The following is a 19596-nucleotide window of genomic DNA, read 5'->3' as shown; positions in this document are numbered from 1 at the left end:
ATGGACGCCAGCTCAGAGCTGGCGTAGATTTTACTTTCTGGCTCACGCACTACCAGAGATGTGCCTAATTTATTAAAAGTGTGTGCCTCTTAATAAATTAGGCACATCTTACTCCAGCTATCTTTATATTAAGATTGGCAAATGATATGCCAGTGTTAATAAATCTCCCCCGTTGTCTTTCCAGGGTTTAAGAGGGCTGTATCAGAAAAGCAGAGCTCTTTTTGTTATAAGAAATATTAAGAAACTAATTAGCACAGAATTTTAAAACCTACACTTGAAAAAACAAAACAACAAAATGGTGTTTAACTGGTTCCCGACCGCTGGCTGTGTATTTATGGCCAGCGGTCAGGGTCCTTAAAACCCGAGCCATAGACTTTTTACGGCTTGGGTTTTAACTTGCTGCCCGCGCGATCGGGCAGCTGAATGTCGGGTCTCCGGCTGTCAGTGACTGCCGGGGACCCTGAGGAGAAGATAGAAGCAGCTTTAGCTGCTTCTGTCTTCTCCGATGTCTTTTTACACAGCGCTCAATGAATGCTGTGTATAGGAATAGAGACAGCAGCCTACCCACTCCCAAAAAAACAGTTCCCCCCCGCCAATCATTGTTGTAATGCTAGCGCTGACCCAATTACCCTAATATAGACATGTAATATATAAAAATTTACGGTAGACAATGACGATCACAAATAAAAGGTCTATTTTAGGGTAAAACTATGTTATTACCAAAAAAAAATAGCTGAAACGTAAAAAAGCTTATTTTTTTACTATTATTTTCAAACTTTATGAATAAAAATTCTAAAATAGCAAAAAAGGTTTGTATAAAAACGATAAAAAATGAAACCTGCATTGTCTACGGAAAAAACGTCGCAAAAATCACGTCGTTAGCCCAACAAATAAAAAAGTTCTAGCCATTTAACTAACGCGTGCTAAAAAGGGCTAAACGATATCTGGTCCTGAAGGCGCAAAATAGCCCGGTCCTGAACTGGTTAAGGCTAGACATTGACTTTAAGTGCGAGGCTCAAACAGTGGAGAACATATCCAGACGCAAGTTCAATTTTGGCATTTGAAGACCATTTATGGGGTTCCAACTTTTTAGTCCTCATAAAAACCTACTCACTAGTGAGTGTTGAGAAATGGCCACCAATTGCAAATCTAGGGTGTTATGACTTAGAGGCTACTAAAACAGTTTTTGAAAGAATTCAGGGAGAACATTCTTAACTGGTGGATTGAAGGAACAGCTTTTATAGTTAGACCACCTGTAAGAAAAGAACCAGTTCCACAATATGTATTAGTGGAAGCAGGGCCAGCCTTAGGGGTCACACATGGCGCACAGGGCCGGTCCTAGCTTTTCTGCTCTCTGACGCGAAATCTGAAATGGAACCCCGCGACCCACCCATCCGCAAAAAAATTATAAGAAATCCAAGTAACCAACCTCTATTGGATTATTCACACTTGTAAATTGAAACTATGTAAAAAAAAAATCCATGCTGCTAACTTTTCTTTTTTGGTAGGTTCCGCTGGATTGTTTGGACTAAGTCGTAGATTCATTGGACTACTTCGATTATCTATGTTTTTTTTTAAAATAAAATGGTGAAAGAGGGTTGCATGCGGGAGTTTTTATTTCAATAAAAAATGTTTTCTTATGTCTGTTTTTTAATACTTTATTTTATTAGCGCCTTAGTAATGGCTGCTATCTGATTGACAGCGTTCCATTAGTAAGGCTGGGGCTTAGTGTAGCCAGTAAAAAGGATAGCAGTAATCCCCCATTATTACCCCGGTACCCATCGTCACCAGTGGTACCAGGAAGACCCGGGTACGATCCAGTACCCGACCATCTGAAGCGAAGATCGGGTGCCGGGGCGGCCGCAAGTTGGCATTATCAGGCTGGGAAGGGACAAAAAACAGAGGGCCCTTCCCATCCTGGTAATGGTAGGCTGCGGCTGCTTTATTGTATCTGGCTAGTTATGAAAAATGGGGGGGAATCCACATCGTTTTTTTAAATTATTTATTGATTTGTAAAAAAAAATGACATGGGGTTTTCATAACCAGCCAGATGCAATAAAGCAGCCACAGACTAGTATTACCAGGATGGAAAGGGCCACGTTTTTGTCTATTCCCAGCCTGACAATACCAGCCTGTGGCCGCCCCAGTACCCGACCAGCACTTCAGATGGCCAGGTACTGTATCATATCCGGTTCTTTGCATTAGCCCTGGTGGCGGTGGGTATCGGGGTAAGAATTGGGGGGTTAGTGCTAGCCTTTTTACTGGCTAACGCTAAGCCCTGCCTTAGTAATGGACGTCGTCAAACAGACAACTGCCATTACTAAGGTGGTCATAAAGTACTAAATAAACCGAGACATAAGATTTTTTTAATTCAAATAAAAATTCCCCCACAGAACCCCCTTTGACCATTTTAAAAAATAAAAAATAAAGCACAAATCATCGAAGTAGTCCAACGAATCTTCGACATAGTCCAAACGGTCCAGCTGAACCTGCAAAACAAAAAACAAAAATTAGCAATATGAAAATAAAAAAAACGTATACTCACGTACAGCAGTATTCTGTCTACTTTCTTCTCCCCTGCGCAGCAATAGAAATTAGAGATCAATTAACTCTAGTTTCTATTGTGGCGCACAGGACCCAGAGATGCGTCAGAAATATTAATAGATATTAATAATTCTGGCGCATCTGGGAGGTTCTGTGCGCCAGAAAAAGCTAATGCAAGGACTCCTAATAAAAATTATAGCACCTTTCCTTTAAAGGGTAACTAAACTTTTAACCCCTTAATGACACAGCCTGTTTTCGCCTTATGGACCAGGCCATTTTTTTCAAAACTGACGTGTCACTTTATGTTGTAATAACTTTGGAATGCTTTCACCTATCCAAGCGGTTCTCAGATTGTTTTCTTGGGACACATTGGACTTTAAGTTAGTGGTAAAATTTGGTCGATACATTCAGTGTTTATTTGTGAAAAATACCAAATATTTGAGAAATTTTTATAGAATTAGCATTTTTCTAAATTTAATGTATCTGCTTGTAGGACAGATAGTAATACCACACAAAATACTTACTAATTAACATTTCCCATATGTCTACTTTATGTTTGCATTGCTTTTTGAACATTCTTTTATTTTTCTAGGCTTAGAACTTTATTTTTAGAAGGCTTAGAACTTTAGCAACAATTTCTGACATTTTCAAGAAAATGTCAAAAACTTTTAGGGACCAGTTCAGTTCTAAAGTGACTTTGATGGCCCTATATATTAGAACCCCCCCCCCCCCCATATAAAACAGCATTTAGAAAGTTTATTAACCCTTTAGGCGCTTCATAGGAATTACAGCAAAGTGGAGGTAAAATTTACAAATGTCATTTTTTTTGCAGAAAGTGTGTTTTAATCCATTTTTTTCCTCTAACACAGAAGATTTTTACCAGAGAAACGTTTCTCAATAGTTATCATATTCTCCAGTTTTTAGAACTGTCCCACACGTGGCCCTAGTGTGGTATTAGACTGAAACACCGGCCTCAGAAGCAAAGGAGCACCTGCTGGATTTTGGGCTTCCTTTTTTTTAGAATATATTTTAGGCACCATGTCAGGCTTGAAAAGGTCTTGTGGTGCCAAAACAGTGGAAACCCCCCAAAAGTGACCACATTTTGGAAACTACACTCCTCAAGGAATTTATCTAGGGGTAAAGATAGCATTTTTACCCCTCAGCTTTTTTTTTGCTAAATTTAGTGGAATTAGATCGTGAAAATGAAAATCCAAATTTTTTCCAATAAAATATAGAAAAAAATCTATTTTTACAAGGCATAAAGGAGAAAAAGCCCCCCAACATTTGAAAAGCAATTTCACCAATATACAACAACAATACCCCATATGTGGTCAAAAACGGCTTTTTGAACACACAGCAGGGCTTAGAAGGGAAGAAGGCGCCATTTGACTTTTGGAGCTCAAATTAAGCTGGAATAGTTTACGGCGTCCATGTCGCATTTGCAAAGCTCCTAAGGGGACAAAACAGTGGAACCCCCCTAAAAGTGACCCCATTTAGGAAACTACTCCCCTCAAGGAACTTATCTAAGGGTATAATTAGCATTTTGACTGCAGGTTTTTTTTTTATGCTGAATTTATTTTAATTTGGCCGTATTTACTGGTATTTCAATTTATAATGTGGGGGCATGTGCAAGTTCTAAAGAGCAAATCAGAGTATAATTAAGCTGCTTTTATCTTCTCCTCAGGGTCCCGGGCAGTCACTGACTGAAGGAGACCCGACATTCAGCTGCCCGATCGCTCAGGCAGCAAGCTAAAACCCGCAATGTAAATTGTCTATGGTGCGGGTTTTAAGGACCCTGACCAGTGGTGTAACTACTGCTATAGCAGCTGTAGCGGCTGCTATGGGGCCCGCGGCATGAGGGGGCCCATGTCGCCCGCTGGCACGGGCCCCCACCATGGCCGGAGGCTCCGCTAGCTGCCGCTATGGCTGCTACAGCACGACGCCACTGAACACTACGGCAGAGCAGGGAGGTATCTCCCCGCTCTGCCATTAAAGGGGTTGTTCCTACATAAGACATGTATCCCCTATCCACAGGATAGGGGATACATGTGTGATCGCTGGCAGCGATAGGGAGAACGGGGCACCGAAAGTCCCCTGAAGTTCTCCATCACAAACCTCGGACTTCCGGGGTCTGTGTCGGCAGAACCGTAGAAATGAATGGAGCGCTTGTGCGCATGCGTGACCAGCGCTCCTTTCATTTTTATTGAGCTGCGCAGACTCCGGAAGTCAGGCTGTATGCCGTTACCTACAGGGGGGACTGTATGGCGTTACCAACAGGGGTGGCTGTATGGCGCTATCTACAGGGGGGGCTATATGGCGCTATCTACAGGGGGGGCTGTATGGCGTTATCTACAGGGTGGGCTGTATTGCGTTACCTACAGGGGTGGCTGTATGGCGCTATCTACAGGGTGTCTGTATGGCGTTATCTACAGGGGGGCTGTATGGCGTTATCTACAGGGGGTCTGTATGGCGTTATCTACAGGGGGGGCTGTATGACGTTCTCTACAGAGGGGGCTGTATGGCGTTATCTACAGGGGGGGCTGTATGGCGTTATCTACAGGGGGGGCTGTATGGCGTTATCTACAGGGGGCTGTATGATGTTATCTACAGGGGGGCTGTATGGCCTTATCTACAGGGGGGCTGTATGGCGTTATCTACAGGGGTGCTGTATGGCGTAACTACAGGGGGGCTGTAAAAAAGGCACTATCTACAAGGGGGGGTTGTGTGACACCCAGGGGAGGGGGGGGGGCCCCAGTCAAAAGTTTGCTATGGGGACCAGTCTTTCCTAGTTACGCCCCTGACCCTGACCACTGGCCGTAAATACACAGCCAGATGTCGGGAACCAGTTAATCAGGGTTATCGCCTGTGCAATTTATTTGTTGGGATTTAATTTTTAACATGCTATTACTATTTTCCCAGTATTAAAAAATAATATTGAATTATATATGTGCCCCAAAATGTCAAGTCAAAAATCTACACATTTTCTAGAAAAAATAAATAAAAAATTGTGACATAATATAAATGAAAGAAATTGGTTTGGTCCTTAGGGCCGGGTTCCCACGGGATGGCTACACTGTGTAAAACTACGCAGCTTATGCGACCTAGAACCCGCAGCACATTTAATCTGAAAAACCGCACATTGTGGTGCAGTTTTTGTGGCCGAATTTCCGCTGCGAAAGCTACGTATTCCTCCGCTGTCCATGCAGTCCGTTCTCCTGGGATGACTCTGCAGCCTATGTGACTGTTGCAGCCTGTGATTGGCTGCAACAGTTACATGGGATGAAATGTCTTCATTCAGGCCGGCCTCCTGTGATGAAAGCGTCGCTATGGCAACACCCAGGTGATAAGTATAAGCTTTTTTTTTTTTTCTATTTAAACTCTTTGGGACAAAGCCATTTTTTTATTTTTCATTTTCGTTTTTCACTCCTCGCATTCCAACAGCCATAACTTTTTTCTTTTTCCGTCAATAGAGTGGTGTGAGGGCTTATGTTTTGTGGGAGGAGTTATAGTTTCTTTTGGTACCATCTATAGTTCCATATAATGTACTGTGAAACTGAAAAAAAATTATTTGCGGGCTAAAGTTGGAAAGAACTGCGATTCCTCAATTGTTTTTTGGGTTTCGTTTTTACGGCTTTCACCGTGCGGTAAAAACGACAACTTATCTTTCCTGTGGCTCTATATGATTACGGTGATACCAAATGTATATTGTTTTTTTATATTTTACTACATTTATTGATAATAAAGTTTTTGTTAAAAAAAAAAAAATGTTTTGTGTTGCCACATTCTGAGAGCCATAACTTTTTTATTCTTTCACCGAGTGAGTGGTCTGAGGGACGAGCTGTACTTTTCATCGGTACCATTTTTTGTTACATAGAACTTTTTGATCACTTTTTATTACAGTTTGTTTGAGTGCTAAGTTGACCAAAATACAGTGATTTTGGGGTTTTAATTTTTTTTAACATAAAAAAATTATGCTATATTGATATATTAATTGTTTAGACTTTTACGGACGCAGCGAAACCACTTTTGTTTACTTTTCACGTTTCTGCCGTGAATGTTGCAACACTTGGCTGTTTGTTACAGGTTTTATATTGAATCTAATGGGAAAGACCTGCAACAGAAAAGCAACGAAAACGCAGCATAAATTGACATGCTGCGGATTTCAAATCTGCACTGCCGGTCAATTTAAGATATGTTTTGCTGCGTTCTTTTTCCGCAGCGTGGACATGAAATTTTTAAAATCTCATTTACTTTGCTGCTACTGTAAATGCTGCTACTACGTGGGAATCCAGCTTAATGCAACATTTTAGCCTGGTCCTATTGCAACAAGTAATATATACATTTTAGTTAGGGCTCAGTCACATGTGACGGATTTTGTTGTAGAGATTTCTGTGACTAAAAATTTGTTTTGTTCATCTTTTTTTTAGCAAAATGTTTCATATTTTCATCACAAAACAATACACAAATTTATTCAGGGTGGGTGTTAGGGATCTGCCAGGTACTACGTCTAGGTATACTCCTGGGATTAATCAATCCACACCTGAGGCCAGACCTCTTAGACTGACACCGGCTCCCACCAACCAGGGTGGCAGGCTCAGGAGTGGGAGAGCCTATCGCGGCCTGGTCAGTCGGAGTTAGCTCCGCCCCCTGTCCTTTATTACCTGCCGTGTTCTCTTCCTCAGTGCTTGTAATTCTTCTGGATTCCTGGCCCCACTGCTGCTTGCTCCAGCCTGCTTCTGCCGTGCTTCTGCCTTGCTGCAGTTCCGCTTAACCTGCTTCGCTTTGCCCCTGGCTTGCTTCCTTCTCCGTGCTCACGTTGGTATACTCCACTTCATCCTGGTCCTGACTACTCAGTCACCGCTCCGTTTCCTCGCGGCGTTCCGTGGGCTACTGCCCCTTCCCTTGCGTGTTCCCTGTTTGTTCTCCCGTGCACTTAGACAGCGTAGGGACTGCCGCCCAGTTGTACCCCGTCGCCTAGGGCGGGTCGTTGCAAGTAGGCAGGGACAGGGCGGTGGGTAGATTAGGGCTCACTTTCCCTTCACCTCCTTCCTGCCATTGCAGTGGGCCACAAAAAATAGAACCCATTTTTCTATACATGCTGTAGTTTGTACAAAATAATGGATAATGGAAGAATGATGTATTTACCCGCTACAGGAGATGCTGAAATTTATTCCTGCCAGCGGCTATGCAAGGCTGTGCCAAACACCTTCCACAACACCATGCATTCGATATTCTGGACATGAATTTCAATTTGCTGTTTCAATTCGGGCTCTATTTTGGGATTAGTTTAATAATCCCTACCCTTCTGGCAACCCCAGATATAAAAGTCGCACACTGCTAAATACAGTGATCATAGAGGCCACAACCCTTTGCTCAACGTAAGTCCTTCTGTGAATCCTGCATGTACTTGTCACAGAGACGCGTGTGACGTATGTTAAGTCGCCCCATCTTGTTGAAATAAAAACAATACTCATTCTCGTGATCACTTAATTGTTGTCATGAAAACCGCGTCACTGGCATCCATGCGTCCTCACTCTGTCTCCTCATTTGGCGTCTAGCGGCTGCTCCGGTAGTTGACGCGCTCTTCTGGGTCCTAGCATACAGGTGCTGACCCTTTTATTCTTAAAGGACCAGCGGGTGCCAATTTACAAATTCCATCACTTGACCATCTAAAAAAGCTTCAGAAACCCTTTCAGCTCTACTACACTTTGCCAGAGCAATTTGGTTCCTCTGTGTTCCTGAGTTTCCCTACTGAATTCTTGTATTCCTGTGTACCAACCTACTGCCTGTGTTTGACCATTTGTGCCTGCCGCCTGTCCTGACCTATTTCTACTTTCACTGTGTTGATCCTCTGCCGCTTTCCCAGACCTATCGCTATGTTAAACCATGTTGTACCTTTGACACCTGTCCAGACCTAAAGCTAAGTTTATTACTCCTCCAACATCAGCTGTCACTGGGGGTTCCCTCAGACTCCACTTCGTGGAGTAGACCCAAGTAAAATCCCTTGGTGACAAGAATGGTTCACACTGCCCCCTTCTGGAACTACTATAGCCCAAAATTTGAGCTATCTGTAAAGGATCTGCCAGGCACTACATCTGGGTATACTCCCAGGATTAATCAGTCGACACCTGAGGCCAGACCTCTGAGACTGACACCTGCTCCCACCAATCAGGGTGGCAGGCTCAGGAGTGGGAGAGCCTATCGCGGCCTGGTCAGTCAGAGTTAGCTCCGCCCCCTGTCCATTTATACCTGCCGTTTTCTCTTCCTCCTTGCTTGTTATTCTTTCTGGATTCCTGGCCCCACTGCTGCCTTGCTCCAGCCTGCTTCTGCCGTGCTTCTGCCTTGCTTCAGTTCCGTTTATCCTGCGTTGCTCTGCCCCAGGCTTGCTTCTGCTCCGTGCTCCCGTTTGTATACTCCACTACTTCCTGATCCTGACTGGCTCATTCACCGCTCCGTTTCCTCGCGGCGTTCCGTGGGCTACTGTATTCCCTTGCGTGTTCCCTGTTTGTCTCCCTTGCACTTAGACAGCGTAGGGACCGCCGCCAAGTTGTACCCCGTCGCCTAGGGCGGGTTGTTGCAAGTAGGCAGGGACAGGGCGGTGGGTAGATTAGGGCTCACTTGTTCCCTTCACCTCCTTCCTGCCATTACATAATAACAAGCCCTTACCTAGTCTACCATTTCTTCTACGCTGACGCTATCATGGACCTCCTTGAGACCCTGACCCAGCAGATGTAGGGCCTCTCCCTACAGGTCCAGGCCCTGGCTCAGAGGGTCAATCAGTCTGACGCTGCCTTTGTAGTACCCCTCACCTCACCTTTAGAACCCAACCTCAAGTTACCTGACCGGTTCTCAGGGGACCGTAAGACTTTTCTCTCCTTCCGGGAGAGTTGCAGACTTTATTTCCGCCTAAGACCTCACTCCTCAGGTTCCGAGAACCAGCGGGTGGGTATCATTATATCCCGACTCCAGGAAGGGCCCCAAGAGTGGGCCTTCTCCTTGGCTCCTGACGCCCCTGAACTTTCCTCCGTTGATCGGTTTTTCTCTGCCCTCGGTCTCATTTACGACGAGACTGACAGGACTGCCTTAGCCGAGAGTCAGCTGGTGACCTTACGTCAGGGTAGGAGACCGGTTGAGGAATACTGTTCTGATTTTAGAAAGTGGTGCGTAGCTTCTCGGTGGAACGACCCGGCCCTAAAGTGCCAGTTTAGGTTAGGATTATCTGACGCCCTGAAGGATCTGCTTGTTAGCTACCCCTCTTCTGACTCCCTAGACCAGGTTATGGCCCTAGCAGTACGACTTGACCGACGTCTCAGGGAACGTCAGCTTGAATGTTTCAATGTTTTCCCCTCTGACTGCCCTGCGATTCCCCCCGAGGTCCCGTCTCCTCGCTCTTCCACGGAGGACTCGGAGGTACCTATGCAACTCGGGGCCTCCATGTCCCCTCGACAACGTAGAGAGTTTCGCAGGAAGAATGGTCTCTGCTTCTATTGTGGGGACGACAAGCATCTACTGAACACCTGTCCCAGGCGCAAGAATAAGCAGCCGGAAAACTTCCGCGCCTAAGTGATCATCGGGGAGGTCACTTGGGCGCACAGGTATTTCCCGTTAATACTAAACACAATAAGATTTTGCTTCCCTTTCAGGTCTCGTTTGCTGGCCGGTCTGCCACTGGCAGTGCCTTCGTGGATTCGGGCTCATCTGCTAATATCATGTCTGTGGAATTTGCTATGTCTCTAAAAATGCCATTTATTGATTTACCTTATCCTATCCCTGTAGTAGGTATCGACTCCACTCCTCTTGCTAATGGTTATTTTACTCAGCATACTCCTGTTTTTGAACTCCGTGTTGGCTCCATGCATTTGGAGCAGTGCTCTGTACTGGTGATGCAGGGATTATCGTCCGATCTGGTATTAGGTCTTCCCTGGTTGCAGCTGCATAATCCCACGTTTGATTGGAATACTGGGGATCTCACCAAATGGGGTAGTGATTGCCTGATGTCATGTCTTTCGGTTAACTCTATTTCTCCCCGGGAGGAGGTAAACTCACTTCCTGAGTTTGTTCAGGACTTCGCTGATGTGTTTTCTAAGGAGGCCTCCGAGGTGTTGCCCCCTCATAGAGATTACGATTGCGCCATCGATTTGGTGCCTGGTGCCAAGCTTCCTAAGGGGAGGATATTTAATCTTTCATGTCCTGAACGTAAAGCTATGAGGGAGTATATCCAAGAATGCCTGGCCAAGGGTTTCATTCGCCCCTCGACTTCTCCTGTAGGTGCTGGCTTCATTTTCGTGGGGAAGAAGGATGGTGGTCTTAGGCCGTGCATTGATTATCGGAACTTGAATAAGGTCACAGTAAGGAACCAGTATCCCCTTCCTTTGATTCCGGATCTTTTTAATCAGGTTCAGGGGGCCCAATGGTTCTCTAAGTTCGATCTACGGGGGGCATATAACCTTATCCGCATCAAAGAGGGGGATGAGTGGAAAACTGCATTCAACACGCCCGAAGGTCATTTCGAATACCTAGTCATGCCCTTTGGGTTGTGTAATGCCCCTGCCGTCTTCCAGAATTTTATTAATGAAATTCTGAGAGATTACCTGGGTAATTTTCTTGTAGTGTACCTTGATGACATACTGGTGTTTTCCAAGGACTGGTCCTCCCACGTGGAGCATGTCAGGAAGGTCCTCCAGGTCCTTCGGGAAAATAATCTGTTTGCGAAGACCGAAAAATGTGTGTTTGGGGTACAGGAGATACCATTTTTAGGTCAAATCCTCACTCCTCATGAATTCCGCATGGACCCTGCCAAGGTTCAGGCTGTGGCGGAATGGGTCCAACCTGCCTCCCTGAAGGCGCTACAGTGTTTTTTGGGGTTCGCTAACTATTACAGGAGATTTATTGCCAACTTCTCGGTCGTCGCTAAGCCTCTTACGGACCTCACTCGCAAGGGTGCTGATGTCCTCCATTGGCCCCCTGAGGCCGTCCAGACTTTTGAGACCCTCAAGAAGTGCTTTATCTCGGCCCCCGTGCTGGTTCAGCCCAACCAAAGGGAGCCATTTATTGTGGAGGTTGACGCGTCCGAGGTGGGAGTGGGGGCCGTCTTGTCCCAGGGTACCAGCTCCCTCACCCATCTCCGCCCCTGTGCTTACTTCTCTAGGAAGTTTTCGCCCACGGAGTGTAACTATGATATTGGCAACCGCGAACTTTTAGCCATTAAATGGGCTTTTGAAGAGTGGCGTCACTTCTTGGAGGGGGCCAGACACCAGGTAACGGTCCTTACTGACCACAAGAATCTGGTTTTCCTAGAATCTGCCCGGAGGCTTAATCCTAGACAAGCTCGTTGGGCACTGTTCTTTACCAGATTTAATTTCTTGGTTACCTATAGGGCTGGGTCCAAAAATATTAAGGCTGATGCACTGTCACGTAGTTTCATGGCTAATCCTCCTTCTGAGAAGGATCCTGCTTGTATTTTACCCCCTGGTATAATTGTTTCTGCCACTGATTCTGACTTAGCCTCTGACATCGCGGCTGATCAAGGTTCAGCTCCCGGGAACCTCCCTGGGGACAAACTGTTTGTCCCCCTGCAATACCGGCTAAGGGTACTCAGGGAAAACCATGACTCTGCTCTATCTGGTCATCCTGGCATCTTGGGTACCAAACTCCTCATTACCAGAAACTATTGGTGGCCTGGGTTGCCTAAAGACGTTAGGGCTTACGTCGCTGCTTGTGAGGTCTGTGCTAGGTCCAAGACCCCTAGGTCCCGACCTGCGGGCTTACTACGTTCCTTGCCCATTCCCCAGAGACCTTGGACCCATATCTCCATGGATTTTATCACCGATTTGCCTCCATCTCAGGGCAAGTCGGTGGTGTGGGTGGTAGTAGACCGCTTCAGCAAGATGTGCCACTTTGTGCCCCTTAAGAAACTACCTAACGCCAAGACGTTAGCTTCTTTGTTTGTGAAACACATTCTGCGTCTCCACGGGGCCCCGGTCAATATAGTTTCGGACAGAGGGGTACAATTTGTTTCCTTATTTTGGAGAGCTTTTTGTAAAAAGTTGGAGATTGATCTATCCTTCTCCTCCGCCTTCCATCCCGAAACTAATGGCCAAACGGAAAGGACTAACCAATCCCTGGAACAATATTTAAGGTGTTTCATTTCTGACTGTCAATTTGATTGGGTCTCATTCCTTCCCCTCGCCGAATTTTCCCTGAATAACCGGGTCAGTAACTCGTCAGGGGTCTCCCCGTTTTTCTGTAATTTCGGGTTTAATCCTAGTTTCTCCTCCGTTTCCCCTGGTTGTTCCAATAATCCCGAGGTAGAGGACGTTCATCGGGAACTGTGCACATTCTGGGCCCAGGTTCAGAAGAACCTAGAGGCGTCCCAGAGCGTACAAAAGATTCAGGCTGATTGTAGACGTTCTGCTAACCCCCGGTTTGTCGTCGGGGATCTGGTGTGGTTGTCGTCGAGGAACTTGCACCTTAAGGTCCCGTCCAGGAAGTTTGCTCCCCGATTTATTGGACCTTATAAGGTCATTGAAGTCCTCAACCCTGTATCCTTCCGTCTGGAGCTGCCCCCATCCTTTCGCATACACAACGTCTTCCATGCCTCCCTCCTGAAACGCTGCTCCCCATCCTGGTCCCCCTCGAGGAAACCTCCTGTTCCCGTTCTCACCCCTGAGGGGGTGGAATTCGAGGTGGCCAAGATTGTGGACAGTAGGATGATCCAGGGCTCCCTCCAGTACCTGGTCCATTGGAGAGGATACGGGCCGGAGGAGAGGACTTGGGTACCTGCTCGAGATGTTCACGCTGGGGTATTGATAAGGAGGTTCCACCTTCTCTTCCCCACTAAACCGGGTCCTCTTAGTAAGGGTCCGGTGGCCCCTCATAAAAGGGGGAGTACTGTAAAGGATCTGCCAGGCACTACATCTGGGTATACTCCCAGGATTAATCAGTCGACACCTGAGGCCAGACCTCTGAGACTGACACCTGCTCCCACCAATCAGGGTGGCAGGCTCAGGAGTGGGAGAGCCTATCGCGGCCTGGTCAGTCAGAGTTAGCTCCGCCCCCTGTCCATTTATACCTGCCGTTTTCTCTTCCTCCTTGCTTGTTATTCTTTCTGGATTCCTGGCCCCACTGCTGCCTTGCTCCAGCCTGCTTCTGCCGTGCTTCTGCCTTGCTTCAGTTCCGTTTATCCTGCGTTGCTCTGCCCCAGGCTTGCTTCTGCTCCGTGCTCCCGTTTGTATACTCCACTACTTCCTGATCCTGACTGGCTCATTCACCGCTCCGTTTCCTCGCGGCGTTCCGTGGGCTACTGTATTCCCTTGCGTGTTCCCTGTTTGTCTCCCTTGCACTTAGACAGCGTAGGGACCACCGCCAAGTTGTACCCCGTCGCCTAGGGCGGGTCGTTGCAAGTAGGCAGGGACAGGGCGGTGGGTAGATTAGGGCTCACTTGTTCCCTTCACCTCCTTCCTGCCATTACACTATCATTACAGTTTGCTATGGTCATGGACCCAACTGACGTGACCCTACCTGAAGTCTCTGACCTGGCTCAGGAATTATCCAGGTAACGAGTTTGCCAGGACTAGCTGTACCAACTACTTCAAAATGTATCACCTAGACTCTCTGCTATCTTTACTCCTGCATCACCTATGGTGCCTACGCAACCACCTCTAGCTACAGCCTGTAGTCCAGGATTACATTTACCTACTCCCATGCTACGATGGCTACCCCAAGACATGTAGGGGGTTCCTGAAACAATGTAATATTCACTTTGAGGCTATGGTGCATCAATTTTCTACAGACCGAGCAAAGGTTGCCTGCATCCGGTCTCTGTTGTCTGGTAAGGCGCTGGCCTGAGCATCTCTATTATGGGTATGGAACGACCCTGTAATGAGCAACATTCAAGCCTTCCATAGACTGAACTATATTACAAAGCTTGGTGTCATCTGCAAAAATAAAAATAGTGCTATTAATCCCATCGTCTTTATCATTAATAAATAAACTACCGTTCAAAAGTTTGGGGTCACCCAGACAATTTTGTGTTTTCCATGAAAACTCACACTTATATTTATCAAATGAGTTGCAAAATGACTAGAAAATATAGTCAAGACATTGACAAGGTTAGAAATAATGATTTTTATTTGAAATAATAATTTTCTCCTTCAAACTTTGCTTTCGTCAAAGAATGCTCCATTTGCAGCAATTACAGCATTGCAGACCTTTGGCATTCTAGCTGTTAATTTGCTGAGGTAATCTGGAGAAATTTCACCCCATGCTTCCAGAAGGCCCTCCCACAAGTTGGATTGGCTTGATGGGCACTTCTTGCGTACCATACGGTCAAGCTGCTCCCACAACAGCTCTATGGGGTTGATATCTGGTGACTGCACTGGTCACTCCATTACAGATAGAATACCAGCTGCCTGCTTCTTCCCTAAATAGTTCTTCAATAATTTGGAGGTGTGCTTTGGGTCATTGTCCTGTTGTAGGATGAAATTGGCTCCAATCAAGCGCTGTCCACAGGGTATGGCATGGCGTTGCAAAATGGAGTGATAGCCTTCCTTATTCAAAATCCATTTTACCTTGTGCAAATCTCCCACTTTACCAGCACCAAAGCAACCCCAGACCATCACATTACCTCCACCATGCTTGACAGATGGCGTCAGGCACTCTTCCAGCATCTTTTCTGTTGTTCTGCGTCTCACAAATGTTCTTATGTGTGATCCAAACACCTCAAACTTCGATTCGTCTGTCCATAACACTTTTTTCCAATCTTCCTCTGTCCAATGTCTGTGTGCTTTTGCCCATATTAATCTTTTCCTTTTATTAGCCAGTCTCAGATATGGCTTTTTCTTTGCCACTCTGCCCTGAAGGCCAGCATCCCGGAGTCGCCTCTTCACTGTAGGTGTTGACACTGGCGTTTTGCGGGTACTATTTAATGAAGCTGCCAGTTGAGGACCTGTGAGGCGTCTATTTCTCAAACTAGAGACTTTAATGTACTTGTCTTGTTGCTCAGTTGTGCAGCGGGGCCTCCCACTTCTCTATCTACTCTGGTTAGAGCCTGTGTGTGCTGTCCTCTGAAGGGAGTAGTACACACCGTTGTAGGAAATCTTCAGTTTCTTGTCAATTTCTCGCATGGAATAGCCTTCATTTCTAAGAACAAGAATAGACTGTCGAGTTTCACATGAAAGCTCTCTTTTTCTAGCCATTTTGAGTGTTTAATCGAACCCACAAATGTAATGCTCCAGATTCTCAACTAGCTCAAAGGAAGGTCAGTTTTATAGCTCCTCTAAACAGCAAAACTGTTTACAACGGTGCTAACATAATTGCACAAGGGTTTTCAAGTGTTTTCTAATCATCCATTAGCCTTCTAACACAGTTAGCAAACACAATGTACCATTAGAACACTGGAGTGATGGTTGCTGGAAATGGGCCTCTATACACCTATGTAGATATTGCATTAAAAACCAGACGTTTGCAGCTAGAATAGTCATTTAGCACATTAACAATGTATAGAGTGTATTTCTGATTAATTCAATATTATCTTCATTGAAAAAAACTGTGCTTTTCTTTCAAAAATAAGGACATTTCTAAGTGACCCTAAACTTTTGAACGGTAGTGTAAGTTGAATAATAGTGGTCCCAGCACTGAACCCTGGGGTACACCACTTATAACCGGGGACCATTCAGAGTAGGAATTATTGACCACAACTCTCTGTATATGGTCCTTGAGCCAAATCTCAATCCAATTACAAACTATATTTTCTAAACCTATAGTCCTTAATTTACCCATTAGACGTCTATGAGGAACAGTGTCAAATGCCTTTGCAAAGTACAAAAACACTATATCCACAGCGGCCCCTCTGTCTAGGCTTTTGCTCACCTAAACAGATCAGTTTAGTTTGACAACTTCTGTCCTTAGTAAAAACGTGCCTGCTGTCACTTATAATACTATTTTTTTGTCACATAATCCTGTATATAGTCCCTCAATAGCCCCTCAAACATTTTCCCCACGATGGATGTTAAGCTTACTGGTCTATAATTACCCGGGGAAGACCAAGAGTCCTTTTTGAAAATAGGCACCACATTTGCCCTGCGCCAGTTCTTTGGCACTATACTAGTCACTAGAGAAACTCTGAATATTATGAGAAGGGGGACAGAAATAACTGAACTAAGCTCTTTAAGAATTCTAGGGTGTAACCCATCTGGTCCCGGGGCCTTGTGCACATTTATTTAATTTAATTTAGCTTGGACCATATCTACATTCATCCAATTCAGTATATCAACTGATATATTAACAGCACTGGCACCGGCTATATCAGCCGCTCTTTCTTCTGTTATATACACAGAGATAAAGAACCCATTTAGTAACCTTGCCTTCTCTTGATCCCCTTTCACCAACTCTCCATTACCACTATCTAGGGGTTCAGACCTTGGCTTTTTTGCATTTATATACTTAAAGAATTTTTGGGGATTTGTTTTACTATCCTTGGCCACGTGCCTTTCATTTTGTATTTTTGCTCATTTTATTACATTTTTACAGATTTTATTAAGCTCTTTATAATTTACAAAGGCTACAGCTGTACCCTCAGATTTGTATTCTTTAAATGCCCTTTTTTTGTCATGTGTTGCCCTTTTTACAGAATGTGTAAGCCATGTGGGGTTTAATTTTAGTCGTTTATACTTGTTACCTAATAAATTTTGCACTATAATTACCCAAAGTAGATTTGAAAATCTCCCATTTATCACTTGTCACATTATTTAAAATTAGTTCTTCACAGTCTATATCTTGAATTGCAGCCCTCATCCTGGGGAAATTGGCTTTCTTAAAATTAAGTGTTTTTCCCTCCCAGCCTGTGTTTGTTTTTTACAGTATAGGTCAAATGTAACGGTCACGACGCGGGGTGTGGACCCACTGGGCCGTACCGCATAGTGGAACAGCAGCTGGCCAACAAGGTACAAAACAATGTCTATAGTCCTGAACGGGTACCTGAGGCAATGTAGACGGTAGCGGGAACACGACTTGACTTTCACAGCAGGTGACACCGTGAATGCAGCGGGAAGCCACGACTTGACTTTCACAGCAGGTGACGCCGCGGATGCAGTGGGAAGGCACGACTTGACTTTCACTTGTAGATACGGTAGCACGGGATACAGGATACAGGCAGCAGGAACGGGTAACACTGGGAACTGGAAAACACTGGGAGACCTTTAGCAAGACAAACTTAGGTATACAACAACGCTCAGGCAAGGAACCAGTGGGCAGAGCCCCTAATTATAGTCCAGCAGCCATTTGGGCTGATAATTGATAGGTGACATCTGGACGTGTACTGTCCCTTTAAGACCGTGCACGCGCGGGCGCGCGCGTCCTGCGGGAATCAGTCCGAGGACCCGGAAGACAGTGCCAGCATCTCCCTGGAGGGAGCTAACGCCGTGAAGAGGGATGTCCATGGCCGGGATCGTCAAGAGGTAAGTCAGGACGACGACCCCCGGCCATAGACGTTACAGTAACTATATTGTGATCACTGTTACTGAGGTTTTCACGAACATTGACATTCTCAACAAGCTCTGCATTATTAGAAATGACCAGATCCAACAGAGCTTCACCTCTAGTCGGGTCTACCGCAAACTGGCCCATAAAATTTTCCTGCAACAGGTTGAGGAAATGTCTCCCCTTTGCAGTTGAAGCCGAACCATGTGCAGCCCGCTCCATCTGTTCATATAACTGACCTTCCATCTCCTCAGTTATATTGGGGAGGTCTATAAATTACACCAAAAGTAATTTTTTCAGTGTTTACCTCCCTTTCTACTTCCATCCACATGGTTTCAACCTCCTCATAATCTTCACCCACTATTGTCTCTTTCACACTCGCCTTCATATCACTTCTTACATACAAACATACACCGCCTTTCCTATTTGTCCTGTCTTTCCAAAAAAGTGTAAAACTCTCTAGATTTACAGCCCAGTCATGTGAAGAGTCTAGCTATGTTTCAGCAACACAAACTATATCTATATTTTCTTCCAGTATCAAGGCATCCAGCTCCCCCATTTTGCTTGCTAGACTTCTGGCATTTGTGAACATACACTTTAACTTGCCTTTCAGTTTTCCACTTTTATTATCAGAAATGTGATTATTTTACATTATTTGGGCATTTTTATTTTCACTGCTGTTTTGTAACAAAAGGATCTCCTTATCCAGTTATCTAGTCCTCCCCCCACAGTCTGTTTCTCCCTCCACCAATATAGTCTGACCCCTCTCTAACCTGACTACCCCTTTATTTTCTACATTGACCTCCCTCCTCAGCCCTAGTTTAAATACTCCACCACCCCTGCTAGAATTCTCTCCCCCAGCACAGCGGACCCCCTTCCATTTAGGTGAAAATCATCTGCAGAATACAGTTTGTATCCCAATGAAAAGTCAGCCCAGTGCTCTAGGAACCCAAAGTCTTCTACTCTACACCAAGACTTAAGCCATGAATTTAACTCCCTGAGCTCCCGCAGTCTTTCCTGTGATGTGCATGGCACAGGCAGTATTCCTGAGAATACAACCTTGGAGGTCCTTACCTTCAGCTTGTAGCCTAGTTCTTTAAAATTATTCTTAAGGCTCCTCCAGCTACCATTTATTCTGTCATTGATACCTACATGGATCACAACAACTAGATCACCACCAGCCCCTCCCAGCAATTTGTCCACCCGTTCCACCACATGCCGAGCCCTGGCACCAGGGAGACAGCAAACCATTCGGTTGAGGCGGTCTTGGCGACAAATTATTCTATCCGTCTTCCTGATTATAAAATACCCTACAATTATCAATTGTCTTGCCTTACCTGCATTACCATCCCGCTGACTACTAGCTGGGCTGTTCTCCCGGCTGTTAGGGAGATCAATATCCGCTAGGGCTGCCATTTCTGAGAAAGGCACCCTCGCTTCATCACCCAACTTGGCAATTTTGCTTGGAATATCAGAAACAGGATTGGCCTTCCTTTTCTTGGACCCCTTTCTACTGCCCCTAACTACATTAACCCAGCTACTTGCCTGATCCTGCTGACCCATGTCTTTACCCTC

At 45.4% G+C, this 19596-nt stretch overlaps 1 protein-coding gene across 1 annotated transcript in view; it reads left to right on the top strand.

Moving 5' to 3' along the window:
• LOC142660307 (capping protein, Arp2/3 and myosin-I linker protein 3-like) overlaps positions 1 to 19596 on the top strand; it is a 318596-nt gene that overhangs the window by 181439 nt on the left and 117561 nt on the right. The gene's annotated exons all lie outside the window — the stretch shown is intronic.

Source organism: Rhinoderma darwinii, chromosome 9 (genome assembly GCF_050947455.1).
Source record: "Rhinoderma darwinii isolate aRhiDar2 chromosome 9, aRhiDar2.hap1, whole genome shotgun sequence".
Taxonomy (NCBI): Eukaryota; Metazoa; Chordata; class Amphibia; order Anura; family Rhinodermatidae; genus Rhinoderma; species Rhinoderma darwinii.
The sequence above is the reverse complement of the archived record's forward strand: the minus strand, read 5'-3'. Positions and strand labels throughout refer to the sequence as shown.